The sequence below is a fragment of the Neoarius graeffei genome, chromosome 19 (genome assembly GCF_027579695.1).
Source record: "Neoarius graeffei isolate fNeoGra1 chromosome 19, fNeoGra1.pri, whole genome shotgun sequence".
NCBI lineage: Eukaryota > Metazoa > Chordata > Actinopteri > Siluriformes > Ariidae > Neoarius > Neoarius graeffei.
This window is the reverse complement of record NC_083587.1, coordinates 6,694,371-6,714,199: the sequence shown is the minus strand read 5'-3', so window position 1 is coordinate 6,714,199 and position 19,829 is coordinate 6,694,371. Positions and strand designations below refer to the sequence as shown.

Sequence of the window (19,829 nt, the reverse complement as noted above, 5' to 3'; positions counted from 1 at the left end):
CTTTTACTTCTACCTTTTCTTCTGGAAAACCCTACTATATACAATTCTACTACAACGGCTGTGGCTACAAGCTCTTCCTACCTGTGCACGGTTTTTATGTTTTTTGTGTGTATTTTTGCATGTTGTTCGTCTGTACCGGACTTCAATATCCACTACAACCGTATGGACTTACTGGACATTGGTTTCCAGCAGAAAATGACGGTTTGTAGCGATTTCCATCGCATGCACAACATTCCGGACAAGAAAAAAAAAAACACATTCCGGACGAGACCAGATTGCGAGACCAGCGGGGTCTCTGTGGATTGTTATCGGAAGCAAAGCGAAGGAGGCGGCGCCAGGAGCCGAAGCAAAAGTGAGGCTACAGGCAGAGTCGGCCTGTTGACTAAGCTCAGAAAACAGCCACTCAAATCTCCACTGCCAAGCCTCTACCTCTCCAACGCCAGATCCATGTAAACAACACGGACGATTTGGAATTACCTTATTTTATAATCGGCTGGTCAGTGCTATACTCAATATTTAAGTGACTTACCCATCCAGTGAGGATCATTTTCTTGTTTACAAGATGCCACATCTGAGTCGCTGACAAATCCTGAATTTCTGTAAAGATAACTGTCCAGAGATTTATAAGCACGCAGTGCTTCACCACTGAACAGCGAGGGAAAGTTGATGAGGTAATCATACACATCTGGGTATTCCGCTGGCAGTTCAAAATCCGGTCGTGAAAACTCCGTCCGGAAAGCCATAAGGGTCACAAATCTGTAGATCGTTTATTTTAGACATATATCTAGTTATCTGTTCATTAGAAAAATGAGCCGTGTAGTCCGTCGGTTGAAATTGATCCATTCTGTACACGAGTGCAGCAGTATTCAGCGGTGTTTTTGACCAACACGATGGCGGTTGTGTACTTTCCGGTCACGTGACTGCAAGATCTCTATTGGATCATTTTTCTGAATAAATAAATGACCAAGTTTAATATTTTTGTCTCAGTTGTTTAACTGGATTCTCTTTATCTACTTTTAGGACTTGTGTGAAAATCTGATGATGTTTTCGGTCATATTTATGCAGAAATATAGAAAATTCTAAAGGGTTCACAAACTTTCAAGCACCACTGTATGTTCGAATGCTGTTTGTGGACTACAGTTCAGCCTTCAACACCGTCATCCCCAGCAGACTGACAGAGAAGCTCTCCACCCTTGGACTGACATCCTCCCTCTGCTGCTGGGTCCTGGACTTTCTCACAAACAGACCCCATGCTGTCAGAGTCGGTACCAGAACATCCAGCACCAAGACAGTGAGCACAGGGACCCCCCTAAGGCTGTGTGCTCAGTCCACTCCTGTACACCCTCTTCACCTACGACTGCACCCCCACCCAGAGCAACACTTCCATCAAGTTCGCTGATGACACCACTGTCATTGGGCTGATCACCGGTGGAGATGAGAGAGCCTACAGGGAGGAGGTGGCTCAGCTGGTCTCCTGGTGCCAGGAAAATAACCTCTCCTTGAATGCTGAGAAGACCAAGGAGATTATTATTGACCTGAGGAAGAGGAGGAGAGACCAGCACGCCTCACTGCACATCAACGGGACACAGGTGGAGAGAGTGAAAACATTTAAATTCCTTGGAACTCACATTAGTGAGGATCTCACCTGGACACACAACACACAGCAGACCATCAAGAAGGCTCAACAGAGACTCTTCTTCCTGAGGAAGCTGCGGAAATTTGGACTGTCCACCAAACTCCTCAGCAACTTCTACAGGTGCACAGTGGAGAGTGTCCTGACAAATTCCATCACTGTGTGGTATGGGAACTGCACAACTCAGGACAGAAAGGCTCTCCAGCGTGTCATTAAAATGGCACAGTTCATCTGTGGAGCTGTCCTCCCCCCCACTACAGGACATTTACAACACCCGGGTCACAAAAAGGGCACAGAGCATCATCAGGGACCAAACACACCCACACCACAGACTATTCAAGCTCCTACCATCTGGCAGATGCTACAGGAGTGTGAAAGCAAGGACTACTAGACTGACAAACAGTTTTTACCCCCAGGCCATCAGGCTTTTGAACCACGGATTATAATCACCATCTACCTCTATATTTCCATCAGGCTTTGATATTAGCAATTTTGCACAAGACTTTGCACAGTATATCTACCTCTATGTTTGCACATTGTTTGTTTGCCTCTCCTTTTTTAATGTTATCTTCATTTTTCATTCTACTTTTATATTTTGCATTCCATGTGCACTTTATATATATATATATATATATATATATATATATATATATATATATATATATCTCCTTCTCACCCCCGGTGGGGGGTGGTATCCATGTCATCCTCAAGCTCGGGTCCTCTACCAGAGGCCTGGGAGTTTGAGGGTTCTGCGCAGTATCTTCGATGTTCCTAGGACTGCGCTCTTCTGGACTGAGGCTTCAGATGTTGTTCCTGGGATTTGCTGGAGCCACTCTCCCAGTTTGGGGGTTACTGCCCCAAGTGCCCCCACTACCACGGGGACCACGCAACCCTTGACCTTCCACATCCATTCCAGCTGCTCTTTCAACCCTTGATACTTCTCAAGTTTCTCATGTTCCTTCTTCCTGATGTTGGCGTCAGCTGGGATCGCCACATCTATCACCACCACCCTCTTCTGCTCTTTGTCCACCACCACTATGTCCGGTTGGTTAGCCAGGATCTGTTTGTCAGTCTGGAAGCTGAAGTCCCACAGAACCTTGGCCCTGTTGTTCTCAGCCACCTTCTGTGGTATGGCCCATTGGGACTTGGGTACTTTTATTCCATACTGGTTGCAGATGTTCCTGTATACTATCCCAGCCACTTGGTTGTGCCTCTCCATGTATGCTGATCCAGCTAGCATCTTACACCCTGCTACTATGTGCTGGACTGTTTCAGGGGCTTCTTTGCACAGTCTGCATCTTGGGTCTGATCTACTCTGGTAGATCCTGGCCTCTATGGCTCTTGTGCTTATGGCCTGTTCTTGTGCTGCCATGATTAGTGCCTCTGTGCTGTCTGTCAGTCCTGCATTATCCAGCCACTGGTAGGATTTCTTGATATCAGCCACTTCCTCTATCTGACGGTGGTACATGCCATGTAGGGGTTTGTCTCTCCAGGTTGTCTGTTCCTCCTCCTCTTCTGCACTCTCATCAGGGTTCTGCTGCCTGAGACATTCACTTCGCAGTTCATCCTTTGGGGCCATCTTTCTGATGTATTCTCGGATTTTCGATGTTTCATCCTGGACCGTGGTCTTGATGCTCACTAGCCCTCGGCCTCCCTCTTTCCGCTTAGTGTATAGTCTCAGGGTGCTGGACTTGGGGTGGAACCCTCCATGCATGGTGAGGAGCTTTCTAGTCTTGATATCTGTGGCTTCAATCTCCTCCTTTGGCCAGTTTATGATACCAGCGGGGTATCTGATGACTGGTAGTGCGTACATGTTGATGGCTCAGACCTTGTTCTTACCATTCAGCTGACTTTTCAGGACCTGCCTTACTCTCTGGAGGTATTTGGCTGTGGTTGACTTCCTTGTGGCTTCTTCATGGTTTCCATTAGCCTGTGGGATGCCAAGGTACTTGTAGCTGTCTTGGATATCACCTATGTTGCCCTCTGGAAGGTCAATCCCCTCAGTCCGGATCATCTTGCCTCTCTTTGAGACCATCCGGCCACACTTGTCCAATCCGAATGACATCCCTATGTCATCGCTGTAGATCCGGGTGGTGTGGATCAGCGAGTCTATTTCTTGCTCGTCCCTGGCATACAGCTTGATGTCATCCATGTAGAGCAGGTGGCTGATTGTTGCCCCACTACGGAATCGGTACCCGTAGCCGCTCTTCGTGATGATCTGACTGAGGGGGTTCAGGCCTATGCAGAACAGCAGTGGTGATAGCGCATCTCCTTGGTATATGCCGCACTTGATGTTGACTTGGGCAATGGGTTTTGAGTTGGCCTCTAGGGTTGTCTTCCACATTTCCATTGAGTTCTGGATGAAGGTCCTTAGGTTCCTGTTGATCTTATACAGTTCCAGACATTCCAGTATCCATGTGTGTGGCATTGAGTCGTAGGCTTTCTTGTAGTCAATCCAGACAGTGCACAGGTTGGTCTGTCTCTTCTTACAGTCTCGGGCAACTGTTCTATCGACCAGTAGCTGGTGCTTGGCTCCTCTGGTGTTTCTGCCAATACCTTTCTGTGCCTCGCTCATGTATTGAGCCACATGCTTACTCATTTTTGCCGCAATGATGGGCCTTCCATGTTGTGCAGAGACAGGTAATTGGCCGGTAGTTGGATGGGATGGGTCCCTTCTGGGGGTCCTTCATGATTAGGACTGTCCTGCCTTGGGTTAGCCATTCTGGGTGGGTTCCATCCCTCAGCAGCTGGTTCATCTGTGCTGCTAGGCATTCATGGAGTGCAGTTAGCTTCTTCAGCCAGTACGTATGGATCATATCGGGGCCTGGTGCTGTCCATCTCTTCATCTTTGACACTCTTTCTTGGATGTCTGCCATTGAGATGGTTACTGGTTCTTGTTCTGGGAGGTTGCTGTGGTCAGCTCTTAGGTCCACTAACCATTGGGCATCAGTGTTGTGTGATGCCTTTCTTTCCCATATGTCTTTCCAGTATTTTTCCACCTCAGCTCTTGGTGGGTCTGACCGGTTGTTGTTCCCCTGCCACTGAGAGTACACCTTGGCTGGTTCAGTGGAGAACAGCTTGTTTATTCTCCTGGCCTCTCCCTCCTTGGTGTATCTCTTCAACCAGGTGGCCAGAGCTATTAATCGCTGTTTGGCAGTTTCGAGTGCCTCTGGTATGGAGAGTGAGTTGTACTTCCTGGGTGCCCCTTTATTCACCATGTTCCCTTTCTGTAGTTCAGCTAGCTGGCTAACTTCTCTCTGTGCTGCCTTTATCTTGGCCTCTAATCATCTCTTTCATGGTGGATACTGTTTGTTATGTCCCGAGCCCACCTTGTGTCCAAGCATCTCCATGATTACTGTTGCTGTAGTGTGTATCAGCTTGTTGGTCTCAGTGATGGTTCTTGTGGAGATTGTCTTCAGAGCAGCATTCACATCTACTAGTAGATCTTCTGAAGGTACTTGGCAACTCAGCTTCGGTATTCGTCAGGGGCTCCAGGTTTCCAGTTGGGTCACGATCTTCCTTCTCAGGTCAGCAGCTCTTGTGTTGAGGCAGTTTGGTTTCGAAGTATCCAATGGTCCCACATTCTCTGCATGTATCCCCTCTCTCTGGGATTGCTTGTATAGTAGCATTCCAGCAAATCTGTATTTTCTGTCCTCGTCCATCGATGTCTTGTTCCAGTAGCCCATTTCTCATCAGTTTGCCCTGGTTCCCTAGCAACTGACGCAGACCTTGTTGACTGAGCCGGTATGACTCTATCAGTTATGTCTTCACTCATTCCTGAGGTAGGCTGATATATGAGGGGTCTTGCCTAAGGACCCTTACTGGATGATGTTTTGCCCCGACCAGGATTCGAACCCCGATCTCCTGTATCATAGTCAGTGAGCGTTACCACTGTACCATCCAGCTGATAGATATAGATATATATATGCACACACAATATATATATATATATATAATTTCTTTTTATATTGGTAAGCATAGTTTGGTCGGGCAGTTGCAAAATAAGAATTTCATTTCCCAATAATAAACCGCTGTGTCTGTTATTGTGTATATGACAAATAAACATCTTGAATCTTGAATCAGGTCCTTGAATATGCAACTGAAACAAAAGACCTTGGTGTTATTGTGTCAAGTGACCTAAAATGGAACAAGCACATCGAGGATAAGTGTGCGAAGGCAAATAAGACCCTAGGACTGGTGAAGAGAACTTGTGGAAGACACATTAAAGAGGTGGCAATGAGGAAGACTTTATATTGCTCGCTGGTAAGATGGCAGCTTGAGTATGCCTCCAGTGTATGGTCACCATACACTGTGAAACATATCAAGCTAATTGAAGATATTCAACATAGGGCAACAAAGTTTATTCTGAACTATCCCGAAGACATGTGCTACACTGAAAGACTCTGCGTACTTGAGCTTCAACCATTGGAGCATAGAAGGAACATCACTGACCTTATTCTCCTATACAAGATAAGAAACAACTTAATTGACACTGACCTCAAACAGCACCTCCTACCTTCTGCATCCTCCTACAACACAAGGAACTTTGACAGAAATCACTATATTCAACCTCAACACCACAAGCAAACCTACTACAGAGCCACCTTCCTCCCAAGAACAGTTGGTCTCTGGAATAAGTTTCCAACTGAAGCTAAGTCAATGAAATTGAGACTATCGCAATTTAAGAAACATGCAATTAGCTACTATCATAATCAACTGTCACAGTACAAACCTCATTAACTCTTTACTTGACTATTGAACCCTATTTCATAGCCCATAAACTTTGATAATTTTGAAGAATAAGATCAAATTATATAAAGACTTATATAATTTATAGCAGAAAAGTTTATCAATTGGGACGAAAGTCCTGTAGCTTGCACCTGTCACAAAATTTAGTTTTAGAAATTTTATCATGGGCGGCACGGTGGTGTAGTGGTTAGCGCTGTCGCCTCACAGTAAGAAGGTCCTGGGTTCGAGCCCCGGGGCCGGCAAGGGCCTTTCTGTGTGGAGTTTGCATGTTCTCCCCGTGTCCGCGTGGGTTTCCTCCGGGTGCTCCGGTTTCCCCCACAGTCCAAAGACATGCAGGTTAGGTTAACTGGTGACTCTAAATTGACCGTAGGTGTGAATGTGAGTGTGAATGGTTGTCTGTGTCTATGTGTCAGCCCTGTGATGACCTGGCGACTTGTCCAGGGTGTACCCCGCCTTTCGCCTGTAGTCAGCTGGGATAGGCTCCAGCTTGCCTGCGACCCTGTAGAAGGATAAAGCGGCTAGAGATAATGAAATTTTATCATTACCTGCTTCTCGTTTCATTTTATTTATATATTGTGACAAATAAATAATAATAAAAAAAAGATGCTGGCTTTATGTGCCTCAGAGGAGTCTTTATTATTCCAGCCCCACAGAATTTTAGCTTCTGGCAGAAAACAAACAAAAAACCCCAATCCAGACATGTTCAGAACAACCAAATGGGTCCAGGCATGCAACATTACACTTTTTAAAATTACATTATAATTGTTATTAGTAGAAGTGTGTGAGGGTTAAGTCAGTATCTCACTGGGCTGCGACAGCCTGCGACTAGTTGGAGACACAACAATTGTGATAAAATATAGGAATTAGCGACAATTTTCACTTGGAATCAGACTGAATTGATATTCACATATTTTATCGCAATTGCTGTGTCTCCAACTAGCCGCAGGCTGTCGCAGCCCAGTGAGATACTGGCTGAAGAACTCGCACTTCCTGTCTCACGGAAACTGACTTGAGAAGGGTTCGTAACAGCTTTGCGACACCAGCGATGCATTTGCGGCTATTTTGAGAGAAATTTTGTCGCACTAATTTTTTGAACATGTTCAAAATATCAGCGATGAAGGAGCGACACTTTGCGACTCATGCGAGGAAATTGAGAAGCCCCGCGAATGTTTCAAGACACTTTTGAAACTCTCTCGCGCGTGACGTTCGCAATTTGTCGCCGCCCAGTGAGATACTGGCTTTTGGGTTGGGCTAGGATAGGCGTCCTCCACCCTGAAACTCCACTCCAGTCCAGGTGGTGGCGGTAACGCGTCCAGTAGCTGCTTCTCCAACCGCCAGTAAACACTGGAGAAGAAAAAAACGCTGCTCGTCTGAGCTGCTTTAGCCCCTCGAGTTATAAAAATAAAAACACGTTATTGTGTCTGGCTCTGAGGATTTAAAACCCTTTAGCCCCTCGAGTTATAAAAATAAAAACACGTTATTGTGTCTGGCTCTGAGGATTTAAAACCCTTTAGCCCCTCGAGTTATAAAAATAAAAACACGTTATTGTGTCTGGCTCTGAGGATTTAAAATCCCGAGGTAAGTTAAACTGAAGGTGTGTGGTCGAATCCCAAATATATCTCCACTTTACTGTTTTAGGAACTCCGTTCAGTATGAAATAATGCCGTGTGCACCCTAGATAGTGCACTATTTATCCACTCAGGAGAGAGTTGTAGTTTGGCTAACCTGTTTAGTTGTCTCTTGAAAGTATTTAAAACTTCACTTCAAGTTTATTTCCATCACGGGTTGTTTTTTTTCTCTTTCTCTAAATTGCAACTTCCTCGCAATTCCAACTTTTTATTTCTCAAAATTCCGACTTGATTTCTCACAGACTTTTTTTTTCATCGGGGTTTTTTCATTTATTTTTTAAAATTTTATTATTATTATTATTATTATTATTATTATTATTAAGCTAATCAGGCAGAATCACCCTCTCTGCAGTGTGTTGAGCAGAAAGCTTTACACACTGAAAATGAAAATGGATGAAATCATAGGGGACTGTTTTAGGCATGGTTTCCCGAACCGGGAGGTCTTGTTGTTGTAAGAATCGTATGGTGTTGAGCTTCTCGAAGCCTCTGATCCCTGGAGAGAGAGAACTGTGTCTAACAATTAGTTCTGGCAACAATGAAACCTCTTACTTTAACTCAGGGCTAAAGGCCAGGAGCAAGATCAGTGCAATTCTCCTATTTTATATTAATCTTTTGTGAAATATCTGTCACATTTTGCATTTTGTGCAATTTTTTTTACCTTGCACAATACCAGAAAAATTCAGTTGAAATCAAGCCATTTGAGGCGAATTGGTCCGCTTCTGAAAAAACTTGGCATTTGGATTTCCCGGCAAACATTGATTTTCGTGATGTTGCGTGTGGAACGCCTCCCTCTTAATCCTACGTCAGCGCTGGTTTGTTTGAGAAAACGACCTGGTGGTTTTCTGCAAATTTCTTCAATGTTATCGCGTAATTATTAAAATGGTTAACAGATGTATCATAGGAGGGTGTAGCAACACCAATCATGATGGGATTAGTACTCATCATTTCCCAAAAGACCGGACAATAAGGGAGAAATGGGAACGCTTCGTGTGAGGCACCCGGAAAAAGCCGAGGACCAAAGCGGAGCCGAGAAAAAGACCAAGATAATCGGCAATTCACAAGTCGACTGTTGCCAGGGTAAGAAATAAGAGAGACTATACTCTAAATTAGGTGTTCCTGTGTTTGTGTGGTACACGGATAATGTTATTTATTGACGCACACGAAAGCGCTGGGCGATAATACACTTACTTAGATTAGATAGAACTTCATTGATCCCTTTGTGAGGGTTCCCTCTGGGAAATTAAAAAGATACAGTCCACAGCCTGGTAAAAAGCAGCCAAAGTAGAGTCCAAAGTAGCATGGTTAAAGTCCCCAGAAATGATGATAAATGTCTGAGGGTGCTGTGTCTGCAGCCTTGCTGTGACAGAGTGAATCCCCTCACATGCTGCGTCTGCCCTCGGAGGGATGTAAACACAGATGGTGATGCTAGCGGCTCCAAGTCCGGGCAACATAAGACTGTCTTTATGGAGAAATGTCCCGGGTTACACCAGCGGTTGTTCACGTAAATGATGAGTCCCCCACCTTTGCCTTTCCCGCATGCTTTAATGTCTCTGTTGGCTCTCACAGCAGTGAATCCCTGCAGGTCCACGTTAGCATCCAGTACAAGGTGTGTTAGCCATGTCTCCGTAAAAATAAATAAGCTGCTCTCCCGGTAAATCCGCTGGTTGTTCAGTGCGGATAGCTTGTCGACCTTATTCGACAGCGAGTTCACATTCCCCATGATGATGGAGGGAATGGATGGTTTATAGTGCCACCGGTTGTCCGCTAGCCTAGCCTTTAGCTTAGCCTAGCCTTTAGCTTAGCCCCAGCTTTGCAGCCCCTGGGTTTCCTCCTCAGCTCTGCCAGGAGGGGGTGTCGTATCCTGGCTCGTCCCATTGTTTTCAGGGCCAGCAGCTCCTCTATCGAATAAGTGAGAAAACTGGCTCCTGGTTGCGTGTTAAAGTTAAAAATATCCATGGGATATGAAGAAAAACACACTGTCTTTGTAAGAAGAGCAGAAAAGTAAAAACATGAAAAAAAAAGGTTTAAAGAGCTAAAAACTACAGAGCTACTGGAGAGGCAGCCATCTCACACAGCACCCAAGGTCACATTTTCTTTACATTTTACTTCACATGTATCAAGGGATATACAGCGTGTCAGGGCTTAAGATCTTGGGACCTGTCAAACACATAAATGTATATCAGGCCTTTAGATTACATTAATTTGGGCACATCAAAGGAGCGAAGCGACTGCGCGAATGAGCGTAGCGATAAATACATAAAACAAAAATCTCCTTAGTACGAGTCTCATACATAACATTGAATATTTGGTACAACAAGATGATTATATCATATCATGGTCACGTGATGTTTTGGTTGGCAAGAGGCTATTTATAAATGGCCAATCGGAGTTATCGGGTCATAAATTATGGTAGTGTTGTGTTATCGGCTGTACATACGGATTTGATAAGAATGATCCCAAGAGCTTTTACCGTATTCCAAAAAAAACCTGAAGCTCGCTGAAAGCTTTGGATCACTAACAAGTGGAAACCTACTGACAATGACCGTGTTTGCTTTCGACACTTTATATCTGGTAAGACACATGACTTTTTATTATTTTGTTTTGCAGTTTCATATTATGATGCAGGCCTAGAAATTCATATATTTTTTTCACCAGCCAGCTGGACTAGTTACCTTCCAGAGTAACTAGCCAAACAGAAAATCAACTAGCCAAAATTTGTTCATGTATGAATTTTATTCATAATTAATCATTCACTTATTAACTTATTTTTGTGATAACCTTTGACTAATATATTCATTATTTTGTTTACCTTTTTCATGGGTGCGTTCTACCCTCGGAAAACACGACAAAGAATTTCGTAGATGGTAGCTGTCTGGCCAGCCTCATTTTTTTTTTTTTAAAGTAAGTTGTCTTCATGCCTTCCTTTGACAGGTCCCGGACTGTGAAGATGTCGTGTTTCTCCATAGTCCTATCTGTCGACTCGTCAAGGCCAACTCCTATAAAGGGGCTCTTCTGGAGTTCTTTGATGAGACTAGTAACAAGCACTTGCAATGTAAAAATGAATACAAAAATCTTATGGGTTGTATATCTAATATACTTTTTTATAGGATTCTTCTAGTCAGCTGAGTTGTTCATTGTCCACCTATTGTCAAAATAAACCACCTATAAAACCTAAAAAACCCCAAAACAATAGGTTAGTAATAAATTGGATATCATCAAACTAACCTTATCCAAGGAAGCAAAGTTGAATACCGTCGGGGATTCTTTCGTGCAGTTTCCACCCCCTCCTTAGGTTGATGTCCTGCACTCCATGATTTTGCTGAAATTTTAGGAAGGATGGATATTTCCTGAAAGAAGAAAATGCATTTTCTTCTAAGCAATGAGCACAAAATAAGCAATGGGCACATACCCATACTGAGAGCAGTGGGCAGTGATGCTACAGCACCCAGAGAGCAATTAGGGGTTAGGTGCCTTGCTCAAGATGGGTGGGAAGATGGCACCTGTGTGTTTGGCTGGCCATCTCCCTCTGTTGAGTGTGTTGCTGTTTTTCTTAAGTCTGTTTGTTATACGGAGTGTTTCACCGCTGCAGGTGTATGATCGCCTGACACTTCTTAATATTCATGAGTCTTTGGAAAAACTGTCGATCTGCGGCTCTGATGGACATTCAAAGATGTCTTCACCTTTTCTGGTGTTCATATCTCCACATCTACAGCATCTTTCCTGCTGGCTACCTCGCAGCAGTCGCCACAGAAGATGGGGAAAGCGAGGAGTTCTCATTAAACTTAAATCTTACCTGGCTTCTTCTCGTCACGATCCCCGTCGTTTATTAGCCGGATCCTCCATGGACTACAGGGGCTACGATCTGCGGAGTTCCACGGAGTACAGGTATCTGTGGCTCCGACCGGTTCTCCATGATACCGGGGTGCTGTTCCCATGTTGTCGGCTAGTGCGGACCTGTCAGCGGGGCTGTGTGCTGGGGAATCTTCGCTCGCTCACCCGCTCCTCTCACCAGTCTGGCTGTTGCTCAGCTCATACTGCGCTGATTAACACCAGATCTCTCACAAATAAGACATTTATTCTGAATGACTTCTTTACAACACATGATCTGGATTTCCTCTTGCTGACAGAGACCTGGTTGAAACCAGGTGAGAACAGCGCCTTTTCGGAGCTCCTCCCTCCCGGCTGTTCTTTTTTTCAGCACCCCGCGAGCTGCTGGCCGTGGCGGCGGTCTGGCTGCTATATTTGAGAGTTTCAGATGACGAATGTTAATCGCTTAAAATTCCAGCTTTGAACTGCAGCTGTTTGTGATTGACCTCGCCTGCCCCGTGCTGTGTGCCACAGTCTATCGTCCTCCCAAATTTAATAAGGACTTTATTCAAGAGTTCTGAGTTTTTGTCTGATTTTATTGTAAAGTTTGATAAACTATTGATTTGTGCAGACTTTAATATTCATGTTTGTTGTGCAGCAAATCAACTGGCTAATGAGTTTAAAGGCCTTTTGGATTCCTTTGGTCTCACCCAGTCTCTTAATGCACCAACACATGAGCATGGGCGCACTCTCGATCTTATTTCTCATGGGCTTTCAGTTTCCCTCAGAGAAATAGTGGACACTGCCATTTCGGATCACCTCCCCATTGTTTTTGATTTTGCTCCCCCCCCCCCCACCCCACCTGCCAATAAGCCTGTTTCCCCAGCTCGTAGATGCCGTATCTTTACTTCGTCGACGGCTGGAGAGTTTGCTGTTGCCTTTAGGGACCCTCAGCTGCATGCTGACAGTGGGCTGGTTCCTTCCCTTTGCCCAGAGAGTCTACTCTCCACTTTCCATTCTACTTGTTCTGCAATTCTGGATTCTGTTGCCCCTTTTCAGCAAAAAAGCATCAAAACCAAGACAGATCCCTGGTTGAATGACCACACCCGTCTGCTTAGGCAACAATGTAGACAGGCTGAATGGCCGTGGAAAAAGGACAAACTGCATGTATCCCTGGGCTGGTTAAGGGACAGTTTCGCTGCTTACCAGAGATCGCTGAAGGAGGCCAAGTCCAAATATCTGTCTTCCATTATAGCCAGTAGCTCTCATCATCCAAGACTGATATTTAATACTATTGACTCTGTTATTAATCCACTCCCCACTGTTCTGTCTGATGCCTTCGCCGCAACCTGTGAAGAGCTTGTCTGTTTCTTTACTGACAAAGTGGCATCAGTCAGACAGAATATCGGTAACATTGATGCGTCCCTTGATAACGTGGATGCTCCTCCTACACAGTCTGCTGTTTTTGACTGGTTTGAGACTGTTTCTCTGTCGTTTTTCACAAAGGTGGTTAGTGGCATGAAACCCACTAACTGCCCCTTAGATGTCATTCCGGCCAAGTTTTTGAAGGTTTTTAATTCTGTTGGGTTAAGTCTGCTTGTTTTTATAAACACTTGTCTTAATTCAGGGTCTGTCCCAGCTGCCTTCAAACTAGGGATGTTAACTGATGACCGTTTGACCGATGGTTGACCGAATCAACGTCAACCGGTTAATTTTTTTTTTTTTTTGGTTGTCTGTTAAAAAAAAAAAATCAATCATTTTGAAGCTGCCGATTTTGGAGCGGAGAACCTGGAATTCTGTGTTGTAAACGCTTGGGGCATGCCATGCGGTGTAAGGACGACAGCTGACAAATCAGAAACACCCATTCAGTCATGTCCCGCCCTCCCGCCCCAGTTGAAGACAGCTGCCACTCGGCGAAAGAAAAGTGTAGACACAGGCTTTTTAGCTTACAAATTACTATTCTGTTTTTTTTTTTTTAATTATTATTAGAAGGCACATCGAGTTTAGTCCTGCCTTGGCCAGTGCATTCTGAAAGTATGTTTCAGTCTGTAGCCAACAATGCATGTTATTGCAGATCATATCTCTCCACACAAACTAAAGGCGCAGATGCCGACTTTTTCACGGCTGAATCGTGCAGATCCGATTTATTTATTTATTTTTTTTCGGGGGGGGGGGGGGCGTTGGAGTGTCTGAATAATTTCATCAGAGTAAATTCTGTATTAAAATTACTAAATAAGCAAATGCCATTACAGTCCATGAAACATAGGAAGTATGAGAAGAAAACAGTAAATCAGAAAGCTGCGCAGCTTCCGCGAAAACGTTCGCAGCTTTCTACTTCCTATGTTTCATGGGCTGTAACGACATTTGCTTATGTAGTAATTTTAATACAGAATTTACTCTGATGAAATTATTCAGACACTCCAACACCCCCCCCTAAAAAAAAAATCAGATCTGCACGATTCAGCCGTGAAAAAGGCGTCATCCGCCAAAAGGCGCGCCGTTTGCATCCCTGTTTAAACTCCATAGGTTAACCGGCTAATGAGGCTTGGTGGTCGGTCAAGATTTTTTTTAGTTTTCGCCATTCCTACTTCAAACATGCTGTAGTTAGGCCCCTCCTTAAAAAAAAACACATCTTGACCCCTCTGTTCTGTCCAATTTTAGGCCTGTCTCCCATTTGCCTTTTCTTTCTAGGTCTTAGAAAAAGTTGTTTTTATTCAATTACAGTCATTTTTAGAGAGAAATTCTAGTGTGGTTTCAGATCCTGACATAGCACTGAGTCAGCACTGTTAAAGGTGCACAATGATATCGCTCTGTCTGTGGATGCCAGGAATCCTGCCATGCTGGTGCTGCTCGACCTCACAGCGGCCTTTGATACAGTTGACCATGCGGTCCTTGTATCTCGCCTAGAGCAGCATGTCTGCATCCGTGGCACTGCTCTCCAATGGTTTAGGTCATACTTGGCAAATAGGAGTTTCGCTGTGATGATTGGTGACCTCTGTTCTTCATATGCATCCCTCTCTTGTGGGGTGCCACAGGGTTCTATTCTCAGCCCTATTCTGTTTTCATTGTACATGCTACCTCTGGGATCAGTTATTAAAAAAAAAAAAAACAATCTGCCTTTTCACTTTTATGCTGATTTGCAGATATATTTACCCATGAGACCCAATGAAAATATGGCGCTAACTAAGTTACTGGATTGTATTACTGATGTAAAGCACTGGCTGGCACGGAACTTTTTGCACTTGAACGACAGCAAAATGGAATGTATTTTATTTGGCACGTCACCCATGTCAAATGTTCTTACAACAAACTCTGGTATTCTGGCCCCCTTTATTAAACCATTTGTACAAAATCTTGGTAACGTTTGACAGTGGGCTTAAATTTGAAGATTAGTTCTGTTAGAACAAGCTTTTTTCAGCTCCGTCTCTTGGCCAAAGTGAAGCCATTTCTCAGTCAGCAGGATCTCGAGAAGGCAATCCATGCAATCATCAGCTAGAGACTGGACTACTGTAATGCCCCTTATGTTGGCCTCAGCCAGTCTTCAATTTTACGTCTTCAGCTTGTACAGAATGCTGCGGCCTGATTTTTAACAAGCACGTCCAGACGTGAACATATTACTCCTGTGCTGTCATCACTCCACTGGCTTCCAGTCCATTTTAGAATTTATTTTAAACTTCTGTTTGCTTTTAATGCCATCAATGGCCTGGCTCCCTCTTACTTGTCTGAGATTTTAACTATCTGTGATCATGGTAGGGCCCTGCGTTCTTCGGGTCAGCTTCTGTTAGAAGTCCCAAGGTCGAGATATAAACAGTGGGGTGATTGTTCGTTTGCTGTTGCTGCTCCCCAGACTGTGGAATAATCTGCCCCCCGACATTCACACCACTTTTGATCTCGGCCTTTTTAAATCGAAGTTGAAGACCTACTTTTTTAGATTGGCATTCAATCCTGACTAGGGGAGTCTTGTTTTTGAGGGGTACTTTGTTTCGTCTGTTCTATTTCATGTACTTCTGAAAAGCTTTTAATAACCTGCAGCACTGTGGCATCTTCTGCAGTCAAAACCTGTTTTTATGTACTGTTTTTTTTTTAAAATGTATTGTTTTATACAAAACACTTGTTTTATTATGTTTTATGGCTTTGATGTAGTTTCGTATGGTTTATTTCACACCTCTGTTAGTGCACCATTGTTGGAATATTGAGCCCGCCTCATAAATTGAATTGTAACCTCCAGGTATAGACCCTTTTCAGTCACGTGACCTTCGTAAACGCGACCGCCATTTTGGACATGTAGTGGACTTCGGCTCGAATCAGTTTGAATGCGAGGAAGGTGACAAACGAAAAACATAAAAGAAAAAGGAGCGAGATGCAGAAAACACCTTCACTATCCAGCGATGTAGGGCATTTACAGGGCGAGCAGAGGGAGAGGTATTTGCAAAAATTGAGGTTAGCAGGCTTAGAGAACGACGTTTACCTGCTTCCACCAGGATTGCTCACTGACGTACGGAAGTACACGAAGCCCTCATCTTTACCTGACTTCGGCCCACATGATCTGTATACCTATGTCGTTAAAAACCCATCACCATACACAGGTATTGATCTGAAAGCGTATAAGAGTTTGGATGCCTACAAATATTTTGTGTCAGGCTGGGTAACATGCCTACATCAGCGGGTCGTCCCTGGAGCCGGTGGTCGCCATCTTATTACAGCTAAGGTTTGTTCACATTTTCATTTACTTTCGGTCCTCAGGATAAACAAAATGTTAATAAATGTCATTGAAATAACTTCTTAGTCTGTTGAGACATGGCCCGTTATAAATTTGCTGTTACCAGACAATGACCAAGAACTGTATTATTAGGGTCGGTGTCTGTGTTGTAGCAGTGTACTAGCAGCTAGCTGTTAGCACTAGCTAATGTCAACAACATAGTAGCTAGTATGTTACTGTAGCAATGTTTACGTTCAGTCATTTGGATGACTGTTAAAACCTTTCAGTCTCAAGTTTTTCCCTTTACTGTATTTACTAGTTTACTGTAATTATGATCCGGCAGCTATTTACACCGGATCCAGTGTAAATAGCTGCCGGAGCCAACGTCCGAGGTTCCGGAGCGCGCTCCGGCTTGCTCTCCCTCAAATTAAGCCCTGTACAGGTAAATAGCTGCCGGAGCCAACGTCCGAGGTTCCGGAGCGCGCTCCGGAACCTCAGATGTTGGCTCCGGCAGCTATTTACACTGGATCCGGTGTAAATAGCTGCCGGATCATAATTACAGTAAACTAGTAAATACAGTAAAGGAAAAACTTGAGACTGAAAGGTTTTAACAGTCATCCAAATGACTGAACGTAAACATTGCTACAGTAACATACCAGCTACTATGTTGTTGACATTAGCTAGTCAACAATAGCTACTACAGAAGAACAAAGAGGTTACAATGGGTTATTTTAGCCTATTTGGTTACACACTCGCCGCCACAGAATGTTAACAGCAATGTAATGCCTTTTCTGGCTAATTTTATTCGTCTTACCTCCAACAAAGTGGTCACTACACAAGCGTTGGTATGCCGAGGGCTGCCAATCTTTCCTGTTAATGGCCGCTATCCATCTTCTCCGTCGGGATCCGATAAAATGATAAACCTTGCCTTGTTTGTTGATTGTTACTACATCCAGGTGCACAACAATATAGTGGCATGATGGAAGTCTTGCTGAAAGTAAAAACTTTCTTTGCTGCTGTTCCTCAATGTTGGCTGTGGTAAACTACTGGTAGTACATGTCCAAAATGGTGGCCGTGTTTGTCGTGACGTCATGTGAAAAGGGTCTATAGCTGTTTGTGGACAGTGAAGGACCAGGTGGTCCATGTCTTGTGGTGCCTGTTGGCATTTTGGACATGTTGGAGTGTCACAATACCCCCATTGGTAGAGATTCACAGCGGTTCATCCACTTTTTGATAAAATTTTATTGGATTGGACCCACTCACGTCTTGGGAGGGCCGAAAAGCCTGGGAGTGGGTCTGTTGAGTTTGTAATTATTTCTCCTCCCTGTGGTATGTTCAAATCCCATTCTCTTTTCCAGGATTCATTTATGTTGAAATTTGGATTACTTGTTTTGAAGAATGGTTTTCGTGATTTTAGTCTGTTGGTGTTAGGGGCAGAGTCAAGTACCCTTCTCACCGGGGTAGACTCGTCCAGCAGTTGTATACGCTCATGTTGGCGCTGGGTTGCTTGTTCCCTGCGCAGGTGTGGAGGGGCGATTGATGCCATCACAGGGAGCCAGGCTGTAGGTGTGGCTTTGATGGAACCTGTGATTATTCTCATGGCTGAGTTCAGCTGAACATCTGTTTTGTTGGTATGGGAGCAGCGGCTCCAGACTGGAGCACAGTACTCAGCAACACTGTAGCACAGTGCAAGAGCTGAAGTCCGCAAGACAGACTGTGATGCTCCCCAGTTGGTACCAGCTAGTTTTCTTATTATTGCACATCGCTTTTTGAGTTTCTGTGCTGTGGCCTCGCAGTGTTGTCTGAATGTTAGCGCTCGATCTAAAGTAACCCCCAGGTATTTTGGGGTTAAGTCTGAAGGCAAAATATTTCCTCCAATGTTATCATGGACTTGCAGTGTCTGATTTGCTGAGTGTTTAAGTGAAATACAGAGCTAACAGTCTTTGTGATATTCATTTTCAGGTACCATTTATTAAAAAAGATGTGTAGTGTTTCCACGTCTCTTGTTAGGGTATTTTCTAATATTTCAAATGAACGTGCCTGTGTGGCAATAGCTAGGTCATCTGCGTATCCAAATTTTAGGGATTCCGTGGGTGGCATGTCACTTATATAAATGTTAAAAAGAGTAGGTGCAAGCACTGAACCCTGGGGGACTCCGTTCTGTATTTGTTTGGGTTTGCTCATCTGGTCAGCGATGCATACAAAGTAGCTATGGTTTCCTGTCATTTTGTAAAGCAGCCTCAGCCACGTTTTACATATGACGACAGCTTAAACATGAGCCCCTCATGCCACACTGTATCATAAGCGGCTGACAGGTCTACAAAGATGGCACCAATTTTCTGTTTGTTTTCATATCCTGATTCAATGTAGGAGGTGAGAGCTAGAACTTGTTCTACTGTGTCGCGTTGGGTTCTGAAATCTGCTTGTTCTGGTGGAATATGTACATTTAGGACAGGCTGTAGTCTAACAAGAAGTACTCTTTCGAGTAGTTTGAATCTGCAGCACAAGAGGGCAATTGAGATCTTGCAGTCACGTGACCGGAAAGTACACAACCGCCATCTTGTCGGTCAAAAACACCGCTGAATACTGCTGCACTCGTGTACAGAATGGATCAATTTCAACCGACGGACTACACAGCTCATTTTTCTAATGAACAGATAACTAGATATATGTCTAAAATAAACGATCTACAGATTTGTGACCCTTATGGCTTACCGGACGGAGTTTTCACGACCGGATTTTGAACTGCCAGCGGAATACCCGGACGTGTATAATTACCTCATTAACTTTCCCTCGCTGTTCAGTGGTGAAGCACTGCATGCTTATAAATCTCTGGACAGTTATCTCTACAGAAATTCAGGATTTGTCAGCGACTCAGATGTGGCATCTTGTAAACAAGAATCCTCATTGGACGGGTAAGTCACTTAAATATTGAGTATAGCACTGACCAGCCGATTATAGAATAGAATAAGGTAATTCCAGCTATAATTCCAAATCGTCCGTCTTGTTTACATGGATCTGGCGTTGGAGAGGTAGAGGCTTGGCAGTGGAGATTTGAGTAACTGTTTTCTGAGCTTAGTCAACAGGCCGGCTCTGCCTGCAGCCTCACTTTTGCTTCCGCTCCCGGCGCCGCCTCCTTCGCTTTGCTTCCGATAACAATCCACGGAGACCCCGCTGGTCTCGCTATCTCGTCCGGAATGTTTTTTTTTTTTTTTTTTCTCGTCCGGAATGTTGTGCATGCGATGGAAATCGCTACAAACCGTCATTTTCTGCTGGAAACCAATGTCCAGTAAGTCCATACGGTTGTAGTGGA

General features: G+C 44.2%; 2 protein-coding genes across 3 annotated transcripts in view; one reads left to right on the top strand and one right to left on the bottom strand.

Moving 5' to 3' along the window:
- LOC132867671 (zinc finger protein 271-like) overlaps positions 1-19,829 on the bottom strand; it is an 806,111-nt gene that overhangs the window by 577,077 nt on the left and 209,205 nt on the right. The gene's annotated exons all lie outside the window — the stretch shown is intronic.
- LOC132867670 (zinc finger protein 585A-like) overlaps positions 7,738-19,829 on the top strand; it is a 109,911-nt gene continuing 97,819 nt past the window's right edge. The window contains exon 1 of the mRNA XM_060900642.1: positions 7,738-7,960. The gene's annotated coding sequence lies outside the window, so the exon portion shown is untranslated. The remainder of the gene's footprint in view (positions 7,961-19,829) is intronic.